The sequence below is a fragment of the Haplochromis burtoni genome, unplaced genomic scaffold (assembly GCF_018398535.1).
Source record: "Haplochromis burtoni strain Fernald_Lab_line unplaced genomic scaffold, NCSU_Asbu1 Contig_114, whole genome shotgun sequence".
NCBI lineage: Eukaryota > Metazoa > Chordata > Actinopteri > Cichliformes > Cichlidae > Haplochromis > Haplochromis burtoni.
In genome coordinates, this window is record NW_024582475.1 from 146,995 (window position 1) to 168,047 (window position 21,053).

The 21,053-nt window shown below is 40.2% G+C and overlaps 1 protein-coding gene across 3 annotated transcripts in view; it reads right to left on the reverse strand.

Moving 5' to 3' along the window:
• The window catches only part of sema4ba (sema domain, immunoglobulin domain (Ig), transmembrane domain (TM) and short cytoplasmic domain, (semaphorin) 4Ba), a 52,797-nt gene that overhangs the window by 26,766 nt on the left and 4,978 nt on the right, over window positions 1–21,053 (reverse strand). Inside the window, exon 1 of one of the 3 annotated variants that reach the window (XM_005928672.3) lies at window positions 13,677–14,156. The exons of 1 other annotated variant lie outside the window; for it this stretch is intronic. The gene's annotated coding sequence lies outside the window, so the exon portion shown is untranslated. Of the gene's footprint in view, window positions 1–13,641; window positions 14,157–21,053 lie in introns of those variants that run through there. One more of the 3 variants, XM_005928670.3, reaches the window with a different exon arrangement.

Here is a 21,053-nt window from a genome sequence, read left to right on the forward strand (position 1 = left end):
AGGCCTCGCTGTCAACAGATATGACACTGATTAGGTCAGACAACATGGAAAATGTTTGGGTGTTCAGATGGGTTGCAAAGCAGCTTGCAGGAATGCAGCAACTGTATGTCCAATATTAACCTTTCCAACTGAATGTGTGTTAGGGTATCAGCTGAGCCATCAGATGATGTGGGCAGACACAGAGTGGGCTGGGATCAACGGATCTACGGATTATGTTTGAACTTTATTTGATCAAGGATATGCTCAGTTTTTAGTCTATTTTATACATTTTCAGCTTTGATCAGTGTTAAACAATATCTTTATATTACGGTAGGATATATTGTAATAGTTTGTAAATAATTCATGAATATAATATAATTATTAATTTAGTAAACTTAATTAGCTATTAATAATTAATAAATGTATAAATGCTCCAGGTATGAGTTCTGGCAATCTGGCCACCAAGGCTTCCAGCCCAGTGCACATACCGCTGGACCCCTACACCCCCCTCCTCTGGGTAGTGGACTGACAGGAGGGCGGGTCCATTTTGCCCATTCAAGATAAGCCGAGTCAGGTCTATATGCAGCATTCTGAACATAGTCAGTTCATTAATTCCTCAACTCTAACAGTAACAGAGACCTTTCTGACAGTACACAATATTAAAATAATTAGAGGAAGGGAGATAAATCAAGCATTAGGACATACTGCCAGGAACAGGGTGCCAATAAAACTTCCAGAAATAAGCAACTGTCAGATTAGAGCTACAGAATAAACTCAAGCTGTGGTGCTTCATTTTACAATGTAAAACTCGGTCATAAAAAAATTGATAATACCTTTCTTACACTGTCCAAAAACTTTACAGTAATGTATCTTATAAAAGAGGAACCCAGTTTTATATTTAACCTAACAGGGAAATTCCTAGCAGTGTTTGGCAGTCATTTACTGTCATACAGCTCCTCATGTAAAGTAAAAATATCACTATGTATCACTGAATGAAAAAGCTGGCCCAATGACAATGCTACTTTTAAGACTGTATTATAAATAGCTGCATCGCGTATGCTGCTGAAACAGGTGGTACCACCATTAGCTTTTGCTATTTGAGTAGAGTAGGAGGGGTGAAGGCTTCCTGGATTCCACACGTAGTCTACTGACTGGAAAAGTGTTGCCTGAAAAATATGACCTTTTGCCTTCCTGTCATCTGACGAATCCACCTGTACACATACACACACACACGCACGACATACTGGCCACCTACATCACGCCCGTCAGATAACGTCGGTCACATGCTACCACAAGTTACAGCCAACTTGTGAGTGTTTCCCCTCAGGCCCTGAAACACCTCCACGTCACTGAAGGGCTCTCTGATGTGTGACGGAGCAGATGTGGGATGGGAGGATATCATCTCTCAGGAGTGGCTTTAATGGAGGAGCACTCCTACGCATACGGACAGTGGCTGAGTTGCTGGGTGAGTTGTGTGGCTGTGCAGCGTTGACATACTTCCGCCCTAGTCCTACCGCCCTCTCATGTTAATGTTCAACAACTTGGCCAGCTGTAACGATACTTGGCTATGAGTAAGATATGACAGTGCTTCTTTCCCAAGGCCAGTGCATCATGACTAATCACAGTCAGAAGAGTTTGAGAACATGCTCACTCAGCTCTCATTAAAACAACTAAATGTTGTTTAGTTATTATGCTATCTATTATGTTAATTATTACATAATTGTAAAATTGTAAAGTAACAGCCACAAGTTCAACTGCTCATTATGGCAAATATCTAATCAGCCAATAACATGGCATCAACTCGGTACATTTAGGCATGTAGACATGGTCGAGACTGTCATTGTCCCACACAACTGTCTTCCTAGTTTACAGAGAATTGTCTGAAAAACAGAAAATAACCAATAACGGCAGTTCTCTGGATGAAAATGCCTTGTTGATATCAGAGGTCAGATAAGAATTAAAAGACTTCTTCAAGCTGATAAGCAGGCAACAGTAACTGAAATAACCAATTGTTACAACCAACGTATGCAGAAGAGCATCTGTGAATGCACTGTGTATTGAATCTTTAAGCAGATGAGCTACAGCAGCAGAAGACCACACCAGGTACCATAGGATATGACCTAAAATATAATAAATCATGTATAAAATGGTATAGCTGAGAAATATGTTCGTTGTTTGCACTAAAAAATTATAACAGCCTATAGCATATACTAGCCTATGCTCCAATCAATGTTTTACAGTGACTCCCTCTTTAATTGATCAATTTCAACTGGGTAATGCTACAAATGTTTCCATTACAAAGTCTTAGCGACTTCTTAAATTTCAGTGGTGCAATTTAAATAACAAGCTTAAAGCCAACTAGAGCTCTAGCTGTCAAGAAATTGCAATGAAGTTAATAAACAAATACAGTCTTGGATTCACAATAGCTGGTGCAACACAGTGCAGCTACTGAGTTAACATATTTTGTCATTCAAAAGTCTGGCATGCTGATTAGATGAATATGGTGTTTGAAGAAAATACCCTCTTTCCTGCCCGACCTATTTTTAAGTTCAATCCCTAGACCCAGCTAAGAATAATTAATGGCTCAATCGTCCCTAAGTGAACTATACAGCAGTAATTATGACCATATGCTATTCCAAAGACTTTTAATTGCCTAATTAAAATCTTATTAAACTATTGGACAGAGATAGGGGACATTTTGAACTTAAGGTTCAGGGGAGTTAAATTCATCAAGCTTGCTTCTCCTCTGGGGCTTGTGACACAGGGTCAGAATTGTGGAATTTATCACAAGTGCTGAATTCCTAAAGCATCCCAAATTTAAAGCTATCAGGAACTAAGAATGTATTGATAGATTAATGTAATATATGGCTGTGAAAGTGGATGAGCATATTTCATCACCTCTGTCTTTGAAACCTATACAAGTGCTGAAACCAACCCTGTCTCAGAAGTGAAAATATATGAAATGATTTTCCATTTCATTCCATTTCCCCTCTGCACAAATTTCCATAACAGATGTGAAGCCAGCAGAAGCAGCTTGCTGATGAAATGTAAAGTAGCGGAGCTAGGTCTGTCGCCAGACCTGCTATTACTATCAACGTCGAAGTGGGTGAAAGAAGAGCAGCAGGGGCTCTGCAACGGGCCGAAAAGTGCTTTAATACCGTAAATGCCGAGGACAAAGAGAAGCAAATGAAAGGGGACAAAGACACCACCTTCTCCTGCTGGTCACCTCATCTAACTTCAATCTTTATATTAACACTAGTAAGGTGGAATGAATCACTTCAGAGTCGCTAATCTCATCAGCAAAGTTCAACGTTCAGACTTGTGAGGGCGAGTTGCTTCTCTTATTTGCTTCTCCTTTATTTCATGGCACGTTGGCCAATTCACATGTCCAAACAAAGGTAAACAGGGCTTAAAAAGCGCTTGCGTCTTAAAAATATTCACGTATAGTCACTGCCATGATGTTTACAGAAGCTTGTACTTTCTCTCTGCACTTTTTGCCACTCTTCTGAAAGCCCCAGTGTAAGCTGATCCACTTTAAGGAAGGAGACTGCACTGTTGATCTTGCAGAAATGGCCTATTTCTTTTCTACAGTCTCTTGTACTGTTGTCACACCGATTGCAGGGAGAGGGAACACCCTACATCTCCCATTTCATTATGACGCACCTTTCAGGGACCAAAACTAACAAACAACCTGTTATTAAAAGCATTTTTCTCTTATTGGGGTTTTGGTAAATAATTTGACCCTTTTACGCTTGATCGCTTGTATGATAAACTATCCACATATTCAAAATCAGTGTTCAAAAGCTGAAACTATTTTGACGGCGATGTTCAACAGTTGGATCTGCAAAACAAAGAGATGTTCCTCTTTACTCGTAAATATAATACTGCGTGTCCTGACATTTGGTGGAATGGCACTAAAGAAAATCACTGCTGTTTACACCACAAATGTTTATAGTACTATTCATACTACAATAAATGTTTATTCTTTTATAACTACTGAGAGGAGGATGGAGTGACCTGCAAACAGTGCCTCGGCTTCAATCTTGAACTATTTATGAATTTGCAGTTTCAGTGAAATAAAAGAGTTTTCCACTTATAAACAAAATGTAAGAGGTTTGGTAATGATTATATTTATTTATGTTGCTAATCTGCAGCTTAAGAAGTTTACTCTACAGATGGAAGCAGGCTAAAGTTCTCACTGTCAGGAAACATCCTAACCATCTCACCCTCTCAAACTGTTGGCTGAGAGTAACAGCCTGTATCCGTGAGAGTGACCATATGCGCTCCAGCAAATGTGACAAATTCTTCGATGACTATTTTAGAGCAGAAATAAAAGCACAGAGTAATATACTGTTCAGAGTACTGGATAAGATATTGAGGGCCTTTAGTTTATGAGGCTTCCTGCCTGCTGCCAGACACAGGTGAGAAACCGTTTCAGCCCAGGCTGCTGAAAGTAGGTCAGGCCTGTTGAAACACTCAGTGCCATTCGAAATGTCTCCACTTGTTTGCAATAAAATCCTGTCTGCGTTTGCTGGAGTGAAATATCGACCACAATGCAGTGAGATAACAGCCATTCACCTCAGGTTCTGTACCGTGCTTCTCCTTGTTTACATCCACTAACTTGGTTTTTTCAAAGATAAGCATGTGAAACACAAGTAAAGTTAAATGGAGTGGTACTTGTATGCATCTTTCCACTTTCCACTCTTTTCTTTTTTTTTTTACTACAAGTCTCATTCAACCAAACACAAACATTCATAATACAACACTATCTATCACTATCTAAGCGCTTACTAACTTTCACACTTCAGTGGATGCATCAGGGGCAACTCAGGGTACAGCTCTTGCCTAAGGATGCAACGGCATCCGAACCACTAACCTTACAATTTGTAGATGACCCATCCTATCACCCAAGTCACAGCTGCCCAACAAAGTATTCTGAGGCTGTTTGAATACAAGTTTTCATGTTTTAGAAGACACACTGAAAAATTCAAGTACTAAAAGCATAAAGTTATGCTGTCTGAACTGTCATATGGTGATGATGTCATAACATCCACACCTTTTATGACACTTGATGTCTCAGCCATTAACTGTAAACTTCCAAAACCAACAAACCATCATACACACCCATTTCACCATGTGACTGACCTGCTGAGTTATACAGAGGTGAGCAAGGGTCAAGGAACTGCATTCCCTTTGTAGCTCTCATTTTAGCTTTTGTTATTTAACTACTGTGGTAAGGTTTATTCTAGTGCAACACTTTTAATGTCTCCCACGAGAAACTGCATGTAAATGTAGCATGTTATCCCCATTTTTAAATGATTTCACATTTTACCATTCTATGATGGACGGCTTTTCACTCTTCCCAATAGTAAACTTTGTTTGGAACAACTTTAAATACATCTGATTCAGACTAAAAAGAGCAGCATGTTAGCAATAAAGTCAGAATAAGCTTAAATCTGCAGTACCAATTATTCCAGAGAAGCTGCAGCTCTCCCCTTTTGCTAGATGAGCCCTTGCATATATGCATGCGCTTCATATGCTGAAACAATAGGTCAGTGCTGAATTCTGGCATCATGCAGGATTTGAACTACATGCTGCCAAGTCTGGCAAGCTGAAAGTTCTCTGCTTAACCTTTTGAGCCCTACATATTATGTACATGTTGGCCAAACTCTTCCATTAAATTTTCTAAAGCCTAACAGGACTTCCTCCCTCTTACTTTTCATTTGTAACACTGAGTTATCCTACATGGTAGCCTATGGCACAGCTCACATGCACCTTCCCAGAAATATAATTACATTACAAAAACATTTGGTAGTAATATACCATTTGTTTCACTTATAAAACAAAATGCAATAGACTGTAAATGTATCAAGTTTGCTCATTATAGTGTGCCACAGCTTATAGTCAGCCTTTTTCTCCAATCAGTATATACACTCAAAATCAGATGTCTTTCTTTCTGTAACAATAAGCGACTATTTCATTGGGAACTTGATATTAAGGGTTTCATTAATGCAGAGACACGAAAATTATAAATGTCCACAAAGTGAGGACTCAACACAGTACTATAAATTATACTTTTTTTCCCTACTTGGACAGCTTTAAACTGAAAGGTTATTATCAGATTTTTTTGTCAGCTGTCACCGAAAAAAATGTTACCAACCCGTGTTTTACAAGAATAAAAGATTAACTTTTAATTTTTTTTTTTGACTCCTGAGATTATTTAGCATATGTAAAGGAGTTGCCAAATAAAACTGAACAACCATAAAAAAAAACCACTATATGCTTGGAAAAAGCAAAGTGAATCTTTTGAACCATAGAAGTCAAGTTTGTGGACAGTTCAAAAACGAAGTGATGTGCTGCATTTGCATTTGCTGCCCGTGTAAACTCATGGATCGTTCGATCAACAACAATCCATTGAAATATTTAACCTTGCTAAAATTGATTAGGCTGGTGTGGCATCCATGAAAGGGCGTAAACAAAACACGGCGGCTGTTGCCGCTTGATGTCCGCAGCAAGAAGCTGCACGCATTCCAGTAGCTTAGAGGCTTACACACAAGCTCAGGCTATAGGCCACTGGGCAGAGAGCCGCACCCATCCATCACTGTGTACAAATGATAAAAGGCTCAGAACGTCCACTTCTCCAAATGGCCACAGACCAGCTTTTACCGAATGTCAAGAGCATCAAGGCTACAAAGCACATTGTAAACCTCACAGATCGAACATGCTGGTGACCTTCAGTCCTTTTTTTAAATAGACAAATAAAGCAATTCTGAACAAAATGCAATCAACCAAACTTTCAGTCTAATGAATATTGATTATGAATCTAAAAGAATACTGGAATGAAAACTATCACTTAAACCATAAGAATAATAAAATTAAGTTAAAAAGAAACATTGTCAGCATATAATAAATGAGAAATGTAATACTTCCAAAGCTTTTTTGAAAATCCCTAGCTAGAGACAAAGATAGCCCAGGGAAAGGCGTGTTCGTCCGAGCAGGTGTAATCAAGTTCATGTTCACGCTGTAATTATCTATTGTACATTCTGTATAAAATGACACCTATGAGAACTGTTTATAGCCTAATCCAATCGTGTGGAAAGTGATTTAGATTTACAATACCAAGAGCTGAAGTAGCAACTAGTGATTGTTCACCAGTAGCGATATGACTGTAAATCTGATTCTTGCTAAACTTTTATTTAAGTATCCACAGCTCTTAACATGACAGGAATTGTAGACTTTTCCTTCTTTTACTCGGGCCTTCCACTTGAAGCAAAAGGCATGTTTTGAAAGGCTTATCGCTCTTCAACAACACATTCAGTGAGATTCAGGGAAGTCCACTAACAATGACCAAAAACCAAGTTCTCTAAACCGAGCTCATGAGAGTACACAAATAATGACGAATGACTCCTTTTCCTGTGCTTGTAGTCATACTCGTTCAGTTGTGTCTTATCTCTAGTGTTAACCCTTAAGATTCAGTGATTTAAAAGTTAAATTTTGACCTCTTTATCTGGCGAACAAACCACATTAAAACGTTTTTGTGGGGGGGTAGTCTGTGTTCTTTATATGGGGTCCGAGAGTGGGGCAGCTGCCACCCACATCAAGTGACCTCACTTAGTACCGATCAATAGCAAGCTGCGCATTCCTAACGCGAAGTATTCAGCCATCACTTAAAACGCTGGTATCCTAGTCATCCGAGCTATCTTGAGAATCCGTCACTACAATGATATTTGGGTTAAATTCCAATCATTGAGATCCAATATCCCAGACGACCAGATCTGACCTATAAGGGCAGCGAATCTGGTAAACCATACGGGGGAGATGAGCTCTTGTCAATCAAGAGTATCTGCCTATAGGCTGCTGCTGATCCAGATACTCAAGGTCACACTTGTCAAGCCAGCACTGCTCAGTTTAGATTCAACTTCACATGTTTGCTCTTTACTGTTTTTATCCTCGTGCCCTTTTTTTATTTGCCCTTTAAATCGCAAACACAAATCGCGCACACAGCAAATATATGGCCCAACACTGATCCTGTGGCTTGATGATTTAATGGATGACTGACTGACTCTTCTACTTAACTAGACAAGTATAATCAGGGGATTAGCAAACTATCAGATGACAGAGCTCAGTGTGCTTGCCTGCAGGTACAGGGGTATGTTAAAAATTGCTTCAATTCTACTGAGTAATTTTTAACAACAACAACAAAAAAGAATAATCTAACAAACATCCCAGTTCATGACATCTTAAAGCCAAATTGCTCTAAGCAGTCAGTTAAGGCAGAACTGCAGTGCATATAATAAAGACCCTTAAAGTTCACGTAGCTCCATGTTTGCACCAGCGTGTGCTCGAGATACAATCGAAGCCCTGACATGTCTGCACGGCGCCCAGCTGGATTCGTGTAGGTGGGAGCTGATGTCATGGAGAGATGGAGGTGAAATGGTGTGTTACTAGAAAGTTGAGCCTTTTCACTGTGATGTCAGAGAAGCGCACATTTCCTCACCTATTTCACAACGTGAAGGTGCTGAGGGATGGTTTATTATTTTGCAGACAAGAAAGGACTAAATTAGGAAATTCAGCAGATAACATCAAGCCATGTTTTCTTTCAGTTGAATTTACAGATAACGTGGAAAAAAATCCTATTATCTATAATGATGAAGCGCATTCCCGTAAACCAAAAAAAGGTCAAATTTTCATTTAGGCTTATAAAAATAATAGGCAGATAACAGGAACATTCAAGTCTCTCTTAACAAACATCCAGTAAACCCAAGAGGCTGCTCTGTAGCTGGTTTCTGACGTTACCATGAGCCAAGCAAGTGATTCATCTCATTATTTATAAACTATAAGTTGTAAAGTCAGTGATTTGATGCATGAGCTGGGACAGGATAAACAGCCTTGTTTTGCTTGGATCACTAACAAACCAGAAAGAGAAGTGGACAAAAAGCGAGGCCAGAAGACATTTTAGTACTTGAAACAGTTTAATATGCAGATACCTGGTAAACTGAGCTCTGTGCAGGATTGTTTAGATTTAGTCAGGGTACTGATTTTTTAGAGTTTAGCAATCCAATCACTGAAAAAAGTATTTCTTTATGCATTTTATGCCCCAATAAGACCCAGTGACCACAGAAGAAGTCATCAGCAGTGTTAGTTGCTGTGAGCTTGAACTGCACCTGCATGCCGAACAGCTTCAACCCCTCCAGATGTCTGGAGGCCTCTCTAGACCTAGAGCCAGCACATCTATAACTGTTTCCTGCACTGCCCGGACTCTAGTGGATAACTGCCAGAAAGAAAGCAGAGATGCAGGAGGATCTGAGCCCTGCAGCCACTCATGCTGCACAAAAAGTGCTGAAAGAGGCCATAGGATGGCCTGTGTACTCTGTCTTAATATATCTCATCTTCAATCCGATCTGATGAATTATTCAACCAGAGCTATCTACTGTGCCTCTCACCTAAAACATCTGCCCTGCCAGCCTGTCTGCCAGGTCCGGCTTACACTCTGCTCTGCCACAGGAAGCTTTTAGTCTACTGCTGTCCTGTGGGCTCTGTTGCATTTAACCCCTTTGCTCCATTTCTGTTTCCATCTCTCGGACCGCAGGCGTAGAGAGGAAAAGAGATCATGTTACTGTGTCAGAAAACAGGATCAATCTATAAAAGGCCTTCTGTTTTTTTGTTTTTTTTTTAAAACAAAGAAATACAGAAGTAGATTTGCTACAACTATGCAACCATCCAACTGGCTCACGTGACTCATCGTCATTTCAATATATGAAAGCAGAAAGTATTCTGAAAGGTCAAACTCAAGAGCCAAATTCAACATAATTGGCAATAAAGATTGAAGACTGATGATCTATTTAATTAGCAACCCACAACTGTTCATGTGCTTCATAAAGTTAAAGTCAACATTTTTCAGGGCAAAGGACTTTCAGACACCTCAAAACAACCAAGCAGGGCCTACATATTCACATAAGAGTTAGCTAACTAAAATCACATTTTACCTGCACTCTCATAAAAATTGATCAACAGATTTACAACAAAGTGTGTAATATTTGAGCTCTGTGCAACATGACACATGAGAGGCGAGAGTGCCTTTTGCAGTGGGCTACATTGTACTATTTGTGTCCAAGGTTAGAGAAGAGCAACTTATGTCAGTTAGGTGTTTCAGCCAATGTCCATCGAATATGTCTCTGTAAAGTAAGTAATCACAATGTTAAAAGACAGCATGTTTACAAGGAGGGGCAATCAGACGTGTGATTGGAGAGCTGCCGCAGGAATGTCTTTAAGGGTCAGTGGCACCATTAGCAGAGTAAAGGGCATAACCTGGAATGCTTAGAGATATCAAATCACGGCTACGGGGGAGGGACAAGTTGCCAAACAAGGCTCGGCCGGAGGCTAATTCAATCATCAGAGCTACTCCCGCACTTACATCAGGATGGACACAAACAAATTCAACCACTAACAGTGACATTATGTACATTTCCTGTATGTGATCCAATAGTCGATGCGTTCTTTTTATAGCTTTACGTTTTAAAATACAGCTTTATAATGAAACATGCACGAGGAACAGGTGCGAGGTGATGAGTGACGGAAATATACCCTGAAATGGGAATTTTGCAACTCTCACACCAGCAAGTAGGAAATGCTGACACGTGTGTAAACATACTCCACATAGTTTTGTAAATCTGTTTCAAATGATTGTGTACAGTTAAAATAGAGCGCTGCACGTACAAGACAAGGTCCCGCAGTACTTCCTGTGGATGTGACGTTTTTTCGATGCGTGTTACATGAGGGTTAAAAAGGCACGTGTGGGTCTAGGAGACGCTGACGCGAGAGCACTGATCTGGCCATGTTCCATGTCCACAGTCATTTCCCACACCATGGCACAGCACTAGACTGGGAATAAACAGAGAAGCCTGCTGTGCTCCCAGAATGCATGTTTGCAGAGTTCCCATCAGTGAGTACACAGTAATAGGACTCCCTGAAGGCCTGTGTTTAACCTTTAGGTTACAAGTGGCTGGCCCTTCTCTTCTGTACCCCGGCCATAAACCCTTTTTTGTCTTGTTTTCAACAACACTTAGAAAAACATAAAGGAAGTCAGATAAAATCACAACATCTAAAGGACATGTGACGTGATTAAAAAGTCCAGAACAGCTAGTACATGGGCTTTGCAGCGAGACTAGTCTTGGTCAGACTCTGAGTTTGAACTGTTAAGGCATTACAGACGATTGCCGACACTCAGGAAAAGAAACCGAATAATCTGAGATTTCCTGACCACTAAGTAAACTCCACCTGCTGATGAGAATCGTGTAACTTGACCTAAAGTTACCAAAATCTTCACTTTCTATTTTATTTATTTTACTTGAGGGCTCATTTTCAGGAACATCTCTGTAAGAAACACCATGAATGCAAAAGAATACCTGAGGTTACTGCAGTAAGTATAGATCAGGGATGTCATTGGGCAACATTTTGGATGAACACATCTCTTAAAAATATTTTTCGCAACTGCTGAGAACATACATATAGTACAAATGCTGTACATAGCAGACACGCATATGCATACTTTATGTTGGGGCAAGAGTCAACCTGACAATATAAACAGATGAAGGAGGATGAGAGCAGCCTAAAGCTGAGAAAATACCCCTGGGATGTGCTGACAAACTAGAAATGTGAACGTGGGGCCAGCACGGAGGATTAGCTGTGGTAAAACAGTGTGATGCAGTATGATTAATTTCTTCTTTGTCTGTTCTCCACAATGCAGATTTAGTAATCAGCAACAGGTTGCTTGTTGCTTTGAGCTGCTACCATTGACAGCCCACAGTTCCACCTTGCTTACACTACTTTGAGCAGACTCGATGCAGCACAGCAGCGCCTCGAACACACTTTCAGTCTGCAGAGGAATGTTTCAGTAGCGTTCAGGTCAAGGCAGGCTCTCACTGCAAGCAACAACCACCATGTCATAAATTTAACTTTTTTGTGAAGTCTGGATTTTAGCTATTGATATAACAGGCACCATCCTTTACCAACGAGCCAAAGCCTCTCTGACAGCATCATACAGGCAGCTCATTGTCGAGGCCGCCGGCATCCAGAATGCAACTGCCAGCTGTTTTCTTTGTGGATCAAACCAAAAGAAACAGCAGGCCAAGGTCAGCACAGACAAGCTTTTCTCCTACAGCAGACAGACCAATCTCCATATAGCGGGCCAGAAAAAAAGTCGATCGCTGCCACAAATGTGATAGCACTGTTGATTATATTCCACCCTCTTGTGGAATAATCCGCCATTCTTGAAAATTCATGAAAGCTCGCATTTATTCCCGTTCTGCTGCTGGGTGTTTGTTGATCGCTTGAGAATCTGTGTCTGCGTGCAAGATTGTTTGTGAGGGTTATCTCTCATGTCCCCTGTTGGTAGATAGATGCTAGACAAACACAGATAAGCTTTTAAGGAGGATATCAAGTTTTCCTGAGGATGTATCCTGTAAGATCACAGTGATTCAGATTGTTTTATGGTAAAGTTTCCCTCCACTCCAAAAAGTCCACTCCAAAACATAGCCTGGATGTTTTGAATGACCTTTACTGTGCTGAATGATAAACATACACCTAAAAGAGAACATGATTGTACGCTCAGCCAGCTGCAGTAAAATATGCAACTTAAAAAAAAGCTTATGGGGAAGCTTGAAACCTCCAAAGTTCACAACCGGAAGTTATTCTAGTCAGACGGCACTATTTCCATATTTATTGAGCCTTTTTATATTAGGGAAATGAAATAAACGTGATGTAAGAATACAAAAGACAATATAATACACAAGTTATTTTTAAATGCAACATAATAAAACTAAAGCTCACTCCAATAGGGGAAAATCAACCATATCCTTCTACTGATTGACTGCTAACCACATTTCTGACAGTTTGCCATTAGTAGATTGTTTTGCCAGCAGCATGTCAGTGAGAACATTATTTGATGTTTCTATATGCTATCACACAAAATTCCAAAAAAGGATTCCAATTTCAATTGGAAAAGTACATGCTGATGATTCTGTTCTTTCATCTCATTTTCCATACCCTTCTTGATCTACAAAAAGTAGCTTGGAGAGGATGCAGGGGTAATTGCACCCACATTTCCTACCCTCTGCCTGCAAATAGGAGCCCAAACCCCCAGACACAGGCTCACTCCTGAAGAGCTGTGCCTCAGCATAAAGACGCTAGAGACAGCCGATACATGCCAAAAAGTGTTAAAATGTAACACACCCAGGCAAATACCTATTATTCTAAGGGAAATGAGTCCAAGATCAACATCACTTAATGCATGGGTATCTCCTACATGTAAACAATGACCCACAAATACGAACGCACTGCACACACATGCATGAGGCTGCACTCAGAGTGGGTTTTTAATGACCCCATTGCCCTCCTATCACCTTACGATAAAGACCTAGTGGAGAGGATGGTGGTCTGTCTCATGTCAACTCACACCCACTTTTCCTTTTAAAGAGAGAAGCTAACCTCACATGGGCTCACTCATAAAAACATCATAATTCTCCAACAGGCAAATGATAGGTTATCCTAGCATTGTTTTAACAGGTAACCAGAACTGCAGCGCACTCGCATCAATGATTCATGCAGCCACGGCACCACGCAGTTAATGAACACAAGGGTAGTCATTGTAACAGCATTACTTACGCTCTGTCCCAGTCAGCTGTTAAACAGAAACTCACGTCAGATCTAAAACAGCTTTCCTTTAGGTGGCCCACAGGCAGATCAGTCCCTCTTTCAGGAGGGGACGTCTGAAGAAAAAAAATCCACAGGTACAGAGAAGTTTAAATCTCTCTCAGATGACAGCTCTGAGTCCACACGTCCACACTCTCCCTCTGTCTGACACAGTCTACTACAGCCTGCCCCCTGGCCACTCAACAGACTGCAGCTCCGCCCACACACAGTCACAAGAGGGAGGGAGGTACACTTCTACAAGTCTGATGTTGACTCATTTTTTCTTTTTTTTCTTAATCCAGCAACCTTCTGCACTACTTTAATGACTCAGAGTAAAATAGAAACACTCACATTATCCTGCATGGGGAACGTTTGCAATGAAGATCAAAAAGAACACATAAGCAATAGTAAAAGACAGATAACAGATCTAATATTAACCACAAAGACAGTAAACTATTAACATCAGATTTATATTTTTTTACTTAGTATGCATATCCTAACATTCCTCTTTAGTGTGAACTTAAGAAGACGTTCTTGGCATTTTTGCCCAACATCATTTGTTTTGAAAAATTAAAATAAATACACTAATGTCCTGTCATTTTCTGGTCATTACATTTTTGGCTGTGCTTTCAAAGAGAATTCCTACAATGTTATGCAAAAGCAACAACTGAGCGTGAACTATTCCTCTCCAAAGCTCAGAAAGAAACCCTGTGAAAACATAAAGAGAGAATACAACAGCAAAAACTATTTTTTTGGACAAGACTCCACTGATACGAGTAACATATAGAAGCTTCCTTACTAGTTATAGTGACACAAAAGCAGATTGGATTTCAACACTTATAATCTCTTAAATATGTAAATCTTGAATATGTTAATAAGTAAATATTAAAGCTAGAATGTGCAGCCTTTAATGAATCTGTATTCCTAGTCTTTTATTTGGAAATTTAAATTCCTGAATAAAAATCTAGCCATCACAAACTTTTGATAACAAATAGAACAACAAAGATCCTCACTAGTGTTAATTGAGATGTGGTAAACTTGTTTTTGCAGCTCGCCCATCTTATTATTAGTAGTAATACTTCTTTCTAATAGTCATTCGGATCTTGAGACAGTGTCTGTTCAAAACAAATACCTCCCAACCACGGCTACAGCTTCTTTTATTTCAGACTTAAACCTCCGTGAAGTAAAATCTGACAATCAAAAGGATCACTTCTTTCTCCTTGGATGGTATATCTGTGAAACATGTCACTAACACGCAGCTTCGAGCATGAGGGTTCACTTGTTTACGTCTTGGCAGCGAACATTCTTTTCATTTTCCAAGTTAATCATCAGAAATCTGACAGAAATGTCTAGAATTTTATCATGTAGCCACAGCATTGCAACAAAAGCATTCTTCAATGCCTCCTACATATTTAAAACTTTAAAGCAGCATTAGTCCTTTTGCATGCTCCAACTGTAACCGTTTCGTGCTTATTTTAAAGTCCTAGGACTTAATGTAAAACAGTGAGAGCCGAGATCCACTGAACTTAAGGCTACATGAGAGGCACGTGAAGAAGAGAGTCCTGCATGTGAAGCTGAGCCACATACCAGTTCTAAAATAATACACACAACAGTAGCAAGGGCAATGTTTTCAGGCCATGACACTGAAAGTACGACAGAGGTGATGCAAAGTCTTAGAAGAGGCCTTTTCATTACTTGTAAAGGGGACATCAGACTCCAAAGAATCACCTCTTTTTGTGCTTTATGAACAGAGCTCTAATAGTTTTCTTAATATATTAATAATAATCATGATTTTTTACAATGTATACTAATATGCTGATACCTCAGGTTTGTTTGAAACATGCTAATAAATACACATCAAAGTATTTAAAAAGTCTAGTCGAAGCGAAGTGTTACCAAAAAAACTTTACATGCCTGCTCCAAAAATATTTGCAGGGTAAATAGAGAGAAGTGTAAGATAGCAGCATGTTGAGACGGGGACGCCTGTTTCGAAAATAGCATATGCTAATTATACACTTTAGGCAACTGCTAAGGAGGGCGATGCGATGCCAAGTTTGAGATGTTGGGACTCTGAATTTCAGCTCAGTGTTTCTTTACGAAGTCGACTCCACACTGAGGCCGCAGCGAGGATACTCACTCACCTATTTATAACTTACGTCTACTGGATACCTCCCTCAGATTAGTGGCACACCTCTTGTTGAGCTAAACCACCTGCTACTGCCATGCAGCGGACAGTTTCAAACAATCCGTAGGACTTCTCTGACAGATGTCTAAACACATAGAGCAGACCAGTCAAACAGATACAAACTGGCCCAGTTAATGCGCGTGCCCTGAAAATGTCACTTTTCATTGCGTCTGCTTTATGACTTCAACAAAAACTGCACTCCTGCAGTTACAATTAGCAAACACAGAAACGCTCCTCTGTGCGAAATGGTTAACTACCACAGAGGAGGCTATGAGGACATTACTCAGGGATGGTTGGCCATAAGCTGCTTTTGGAATTAGGTTAAGCATAAATATTAAGGGAAAGAAGACACTGGAGTACAAAGTTTGAAAAACTGAGTGAATAATTCCTTGTTTTTATCTATTAATATTCTGAAAGGGCAGTTGCATTATTATTATTATAGGGTTTTAGGTTAATATTTATGTGTTAAGAATAAACCTGATATCGCTTACTGTTTACATACAAAGACTCATCATGAGATTGAAGTCACATTAGCGTCACTGTCACGTCACAGGGAGTGTCAACCAAGAAAGAAGCCCCATGCTCCAAAACTGACACCTACAAGCTCGACTGAAATTTGCAAAACTTTTATGGCAAGACAAGACAAAGTTTAAGCCATTTGGCTACAATGACAGGAGGTATGTTTGGAGGAGTAAGGGTGAGGCTAAGTTTGATTATCAAGCACGGTGGTAGTAGCGTCATGCTTTAAGGCTGTTTTGCTGCCAGTGACAATGGTACATTACACAAAGTGGATGAAATGAGGAAAAAGGACTACCTCCAAATTCTTCTGCTTCACATCAGATCAGGAGGTAGACAGCTCAAACTTAGACACAGTTAGGCGTTCCGTCTGGACAATGACTCCAAACACAGATCATAACTGGTTTTGCAATGGATAAAAGCAGGCTAACATTGCGCTTCTGAAGAGGCCGCCCCAAAGCAACAGCCTCAACGTTATTCAAAATTTTGGGTCTGTGCCAGGAAACTTCAAAAGTTTCAATGAGATCTACCAATTCTGGGAAGAACCATTTGTTAAAGGCCATTCAAACAAATGTTAGTGTTGGTATATGTATCATTTTGAGCCTGTTTGGATCAGAGAAATCCAAAATAAATGAAAGATTAATCATCCAGTTCTTTTTTTTTAAGTCATTAAAGATGCATGCTGTACAATCATTCCACACTGGAAAAAGAACAGTTCAAAGAAATAATTAAAAGCACAAAATTACCATGACATTCATGCCCATGATGAGAGTATGTAAACCACAACTGTATATGGTAATGAAAATATTGTTCAGAGCGTATTACTCAGCAACTACGGTGGACCGCATTTTGCATAAATTAACCAGAAGCAATCCACTGATTGTTGAAAATCTCAAAATAGCTGGAAATGTTTGATGAAGCAAATAAACCCTGACATCTTGGAGAAGACCCATGCAGTTAGTTTTAAGTTCGATAACATTAAGCATGTGACACATAATGAGCTTTTCTGATTCCAGAAGACCACTTGAAAATGCAAGTTTGATCATTCTCCAGCCTCTGCATGTTTCACACACAGCAAGCAGAAGTGCTGACAAGTCATTCTATATAAATGAATAACTGCAGAGGAATTACAGCGCTGCGATAAGCCCTCGTGTTTCACATATTAGTTTAATGGGAACACACCAGATAGCAGCACTTAAGAGTCACTGAGGCTGACAGAAGCGCTGAAGACAGCTGAGAAACACCGGCCCCCAACTCTGTTTCAGTGTTTGTCAACGCAGTGCTATCCAATGTGTTGAAACCCTGTAACTGTGCAAAGCATGTGATAGAAAAATGTGACAGACAAAAACCAAACTGGCTAACTTCTTCCTTACTGTACGTCGTTATTTTAGCGGCTACATTTTGTCAGAATAATACCTTTTTATGCCGAGGCTACTTATGACCTTGTGACAATCAAATGCTTGGCTTCTGCTCAAGCCAAGCATTTAACAAACTTATTTTTTTCAATAAGAAGAAAGCACCTAAGATCTCCTGAGACCTTCACTTTCAGCAATAAAAGTGTTGTTAACATGAGCTGGAAAATATTTCACCTTTAGCGAAAACACTGCTGTGCATCTTACAGGTTGTCAGCAGTTGCATAGTAACAGCAGGGCCACGGCTGGCACTTGCTTCAAGCATCTGTTCAGTGCTACAAACTAAAAGGAAAATTCCAGTCAACAAAGTTGTGAAGTTACTAAAGTCACAACTACTCAGCTAAGGCCTTTGTTTGTCCTCATACCACTTATATTAGCACAGCTTTGACACCAGGTCAGGCGATGATCTGGCAAAGTTCGACAGCTCTTTGTTGTTAAAAATCCGCTTACTGCAGTCTGACGGTAACAGCAATAGTTTGTTCCAAATCTTCATTAAACCCATATGATGTTTACACAAAGAACAATTCTCAAACAGAAGCTTTTATGGAGCGCCAAGCTCTTCTGTTTGATTTACATTTTGCACTTTACACAACGCTAAGCTCCCCTCTCTCTGTCAGGAACTCACGACACTCAAGACTGTTTCTTGTCAGCATAAAGCCTGACATATTTACTACAGCTGAAAGTCTGGGATCTGCACAAGAGTTTCAAATGACTTTTTTCTAGTTTGCACAAGGTATGGATGCATAATGACAGACCTACTAGCGGACTACTATTTGCTATTAGGGTATCATAGTTGTTGAAAGAGTGGATAAATTCGGGTGAGACTAAATAAGTTGGAGCAGGTGGTGAAAAAAGAAGGAAAGAAACAAAACAGTAAGTAAAACGAAAACAAGACAAAAATAAAAACAAAACTGAAACAGCAAACATTACTAACTAAAGGACAATTTAACACTGAAACATAAAGAGTAACACTAAACACGATGACAGAGACAAAAGACATAGGAACAAAACCACGCCTGAAATGACCAAGCAAACCACAATGACAAAGACAGTCATAAGACTCAGACTTGAACTTGGGCCCCAGTCACACAGGCCTAGAGGTTGGTCATTGACTTCCTGGCCACCACTCCTTGCTATGGAAAAATGTGTATTTCCAACTGCTTGGTGAGTGGTTGCAGGCAGTCACTGTGATAGCCACTAAAGCCCCAGTCCCACAAACCTAGAGACCACTCAGTGACAGCCCTCCACAATCTCTGGCCACCACTCACCAACCAGTTGGGGAGTAGTAACTCTACTCTATTTTAAATCTCAGCTTGTTCTAATTTCTTTACATATACCAAACCTGGTGTGGTCTTGCCTGGTGTGGTCTACCACAAGATGCTAGCATGCAGGGCATACATGGAACACCATAACCAAGTGGCGGGCATAGTATACAGAAACACCTGTGCCGAATATGGCCTGGAAGTCCCGAGGTCAAAATGTGACTTCCCCCTAAGGGTGGTGGAACAGAAGAAGACGGGCGTAGTGATAGATAACTGTTCCGAATGACAGCAACCTCAGGAAGAAGGAACACGAGAAACTTGAGAAAAACCAAGGGCTCAGAGAAGAGCTCAAGAAGATGTGGAGGGTGAAGGTGGTCCCAGTGGTATTTGGAGCACTAGGTGCGGTGACTCCCAAGCTAGGCGAGTGGCTCCAGCAGATACTAAGTATTGATATAGCTAAGATACTGCGCAGGACCCTCAAGCTCCCAGGCCTCTGATAGAGGACCCAAGCTTGAAGGATATATATAGATATATATATAAACTCAATTAATGTTTGCATTTGTAATATTTTTAATTTAAGCAAATATGAGCTAAACTATACAGAAAAGTACCAGCAAAGATGACAGTTTGATGCGCAGCTGAGGTGACTGATTCATTTTCACATCCAATGTGATGGGAGCAGCATGTCAGATGGTGGGAGATACCCAGCATACGATCAATCACACACTCTTCAGACACACCTGTGAATGTGGGATGTTGCGATTTTTCCTCCGGTGCTTTGTGTGTTTGGGGAGAAAAAAAAATTGAAGCTGTGATGGCTCAGTATGACACGACTAAAGGCATGACTCCACCACCTCTCACATGAAACTCACCAGCAGAGAGGGTTTGTGGGATGAGTGCCCTCTGGCAGGAGGTGATGCCAGTGAACAAACCCTGGTGCGTGTGTGTGTGTTTGATAGAGAAAGAGCTTTCGAGCGGCCCGTGTGACTCACCCTGGTCATTAAAGTTGCATACATGGTTATTTCCCCTGTGTCACCATCTTATGCATTACTCACTTATCTGAAACTGCTACCAAAGGTTCCCAGCATTAACGGTCACACGGTTAACCGATCACCGCAATCTACGTGTACCTTCCCACATTATGACCTTTGTCACAACATGTGGCCGTTTCCTCCGCTAATCCTTTTCCAATCTTTTTAAAAAGAAACAGTTTGTTAAAGCGGGGCAAACGGGCGCACCTCCAGAGCAACTGGGTCAGTTTCAAATCCAACAGAGCAAGAGGAACAGCTCGAATGCTCCTCAGGTGGCCCAACATATCCATGGCAGCGGCTCAACTTTCCTGTATTTTCCACCTCAGGTCTCCCTCCCCCACACATACACCCCCCTCCCACTACCACATACAGTAACAACCATGTCCTACAATTGAGGGAGGATAATCTGCTCTTGACACAGCCAGAAATTTGATTTAGCAGCCACGAGTTATCACAACTCATGTCATAGAGTAAACTGGTGGGAAATATGACCTTTTGCACAGTCAGTGATTTTTCTGGATTATTTATACTGAGCTAGATGTTCTTTTAAGATAAGTAGTTATACTAAGTGATTGTAGGCGATGCTGTAAATCAATGATCAGGACAGCCAGAAATATCAGACTCTTAAAGCAGCTCTTTTAATGTGATTTGGTATCTTTTATTGTATGTATTAATCTTATTTAATTCACTTGTACATTTGTATAGTTGTATCGGTGATATTTTAGATCTGTTTTTATTGTTAGCTATTATTCTAAATGCTGCTTGTACATCCACACCTTGAACATCTGATATGTAATGGCAAAAAAGGATTCTGATTCTGACTGATAAAATACAAAATACATGGTCATTTTTACAGATCTTTCTTGAGTTTAGATATCAGTATATTGCAGTATTAAGACTGCAACACAGTCAGATGGGTTGACAGAAGTTTAAACGCATATATTTTGATACAATTTTAACATTTTTTCAAGCAAAAACA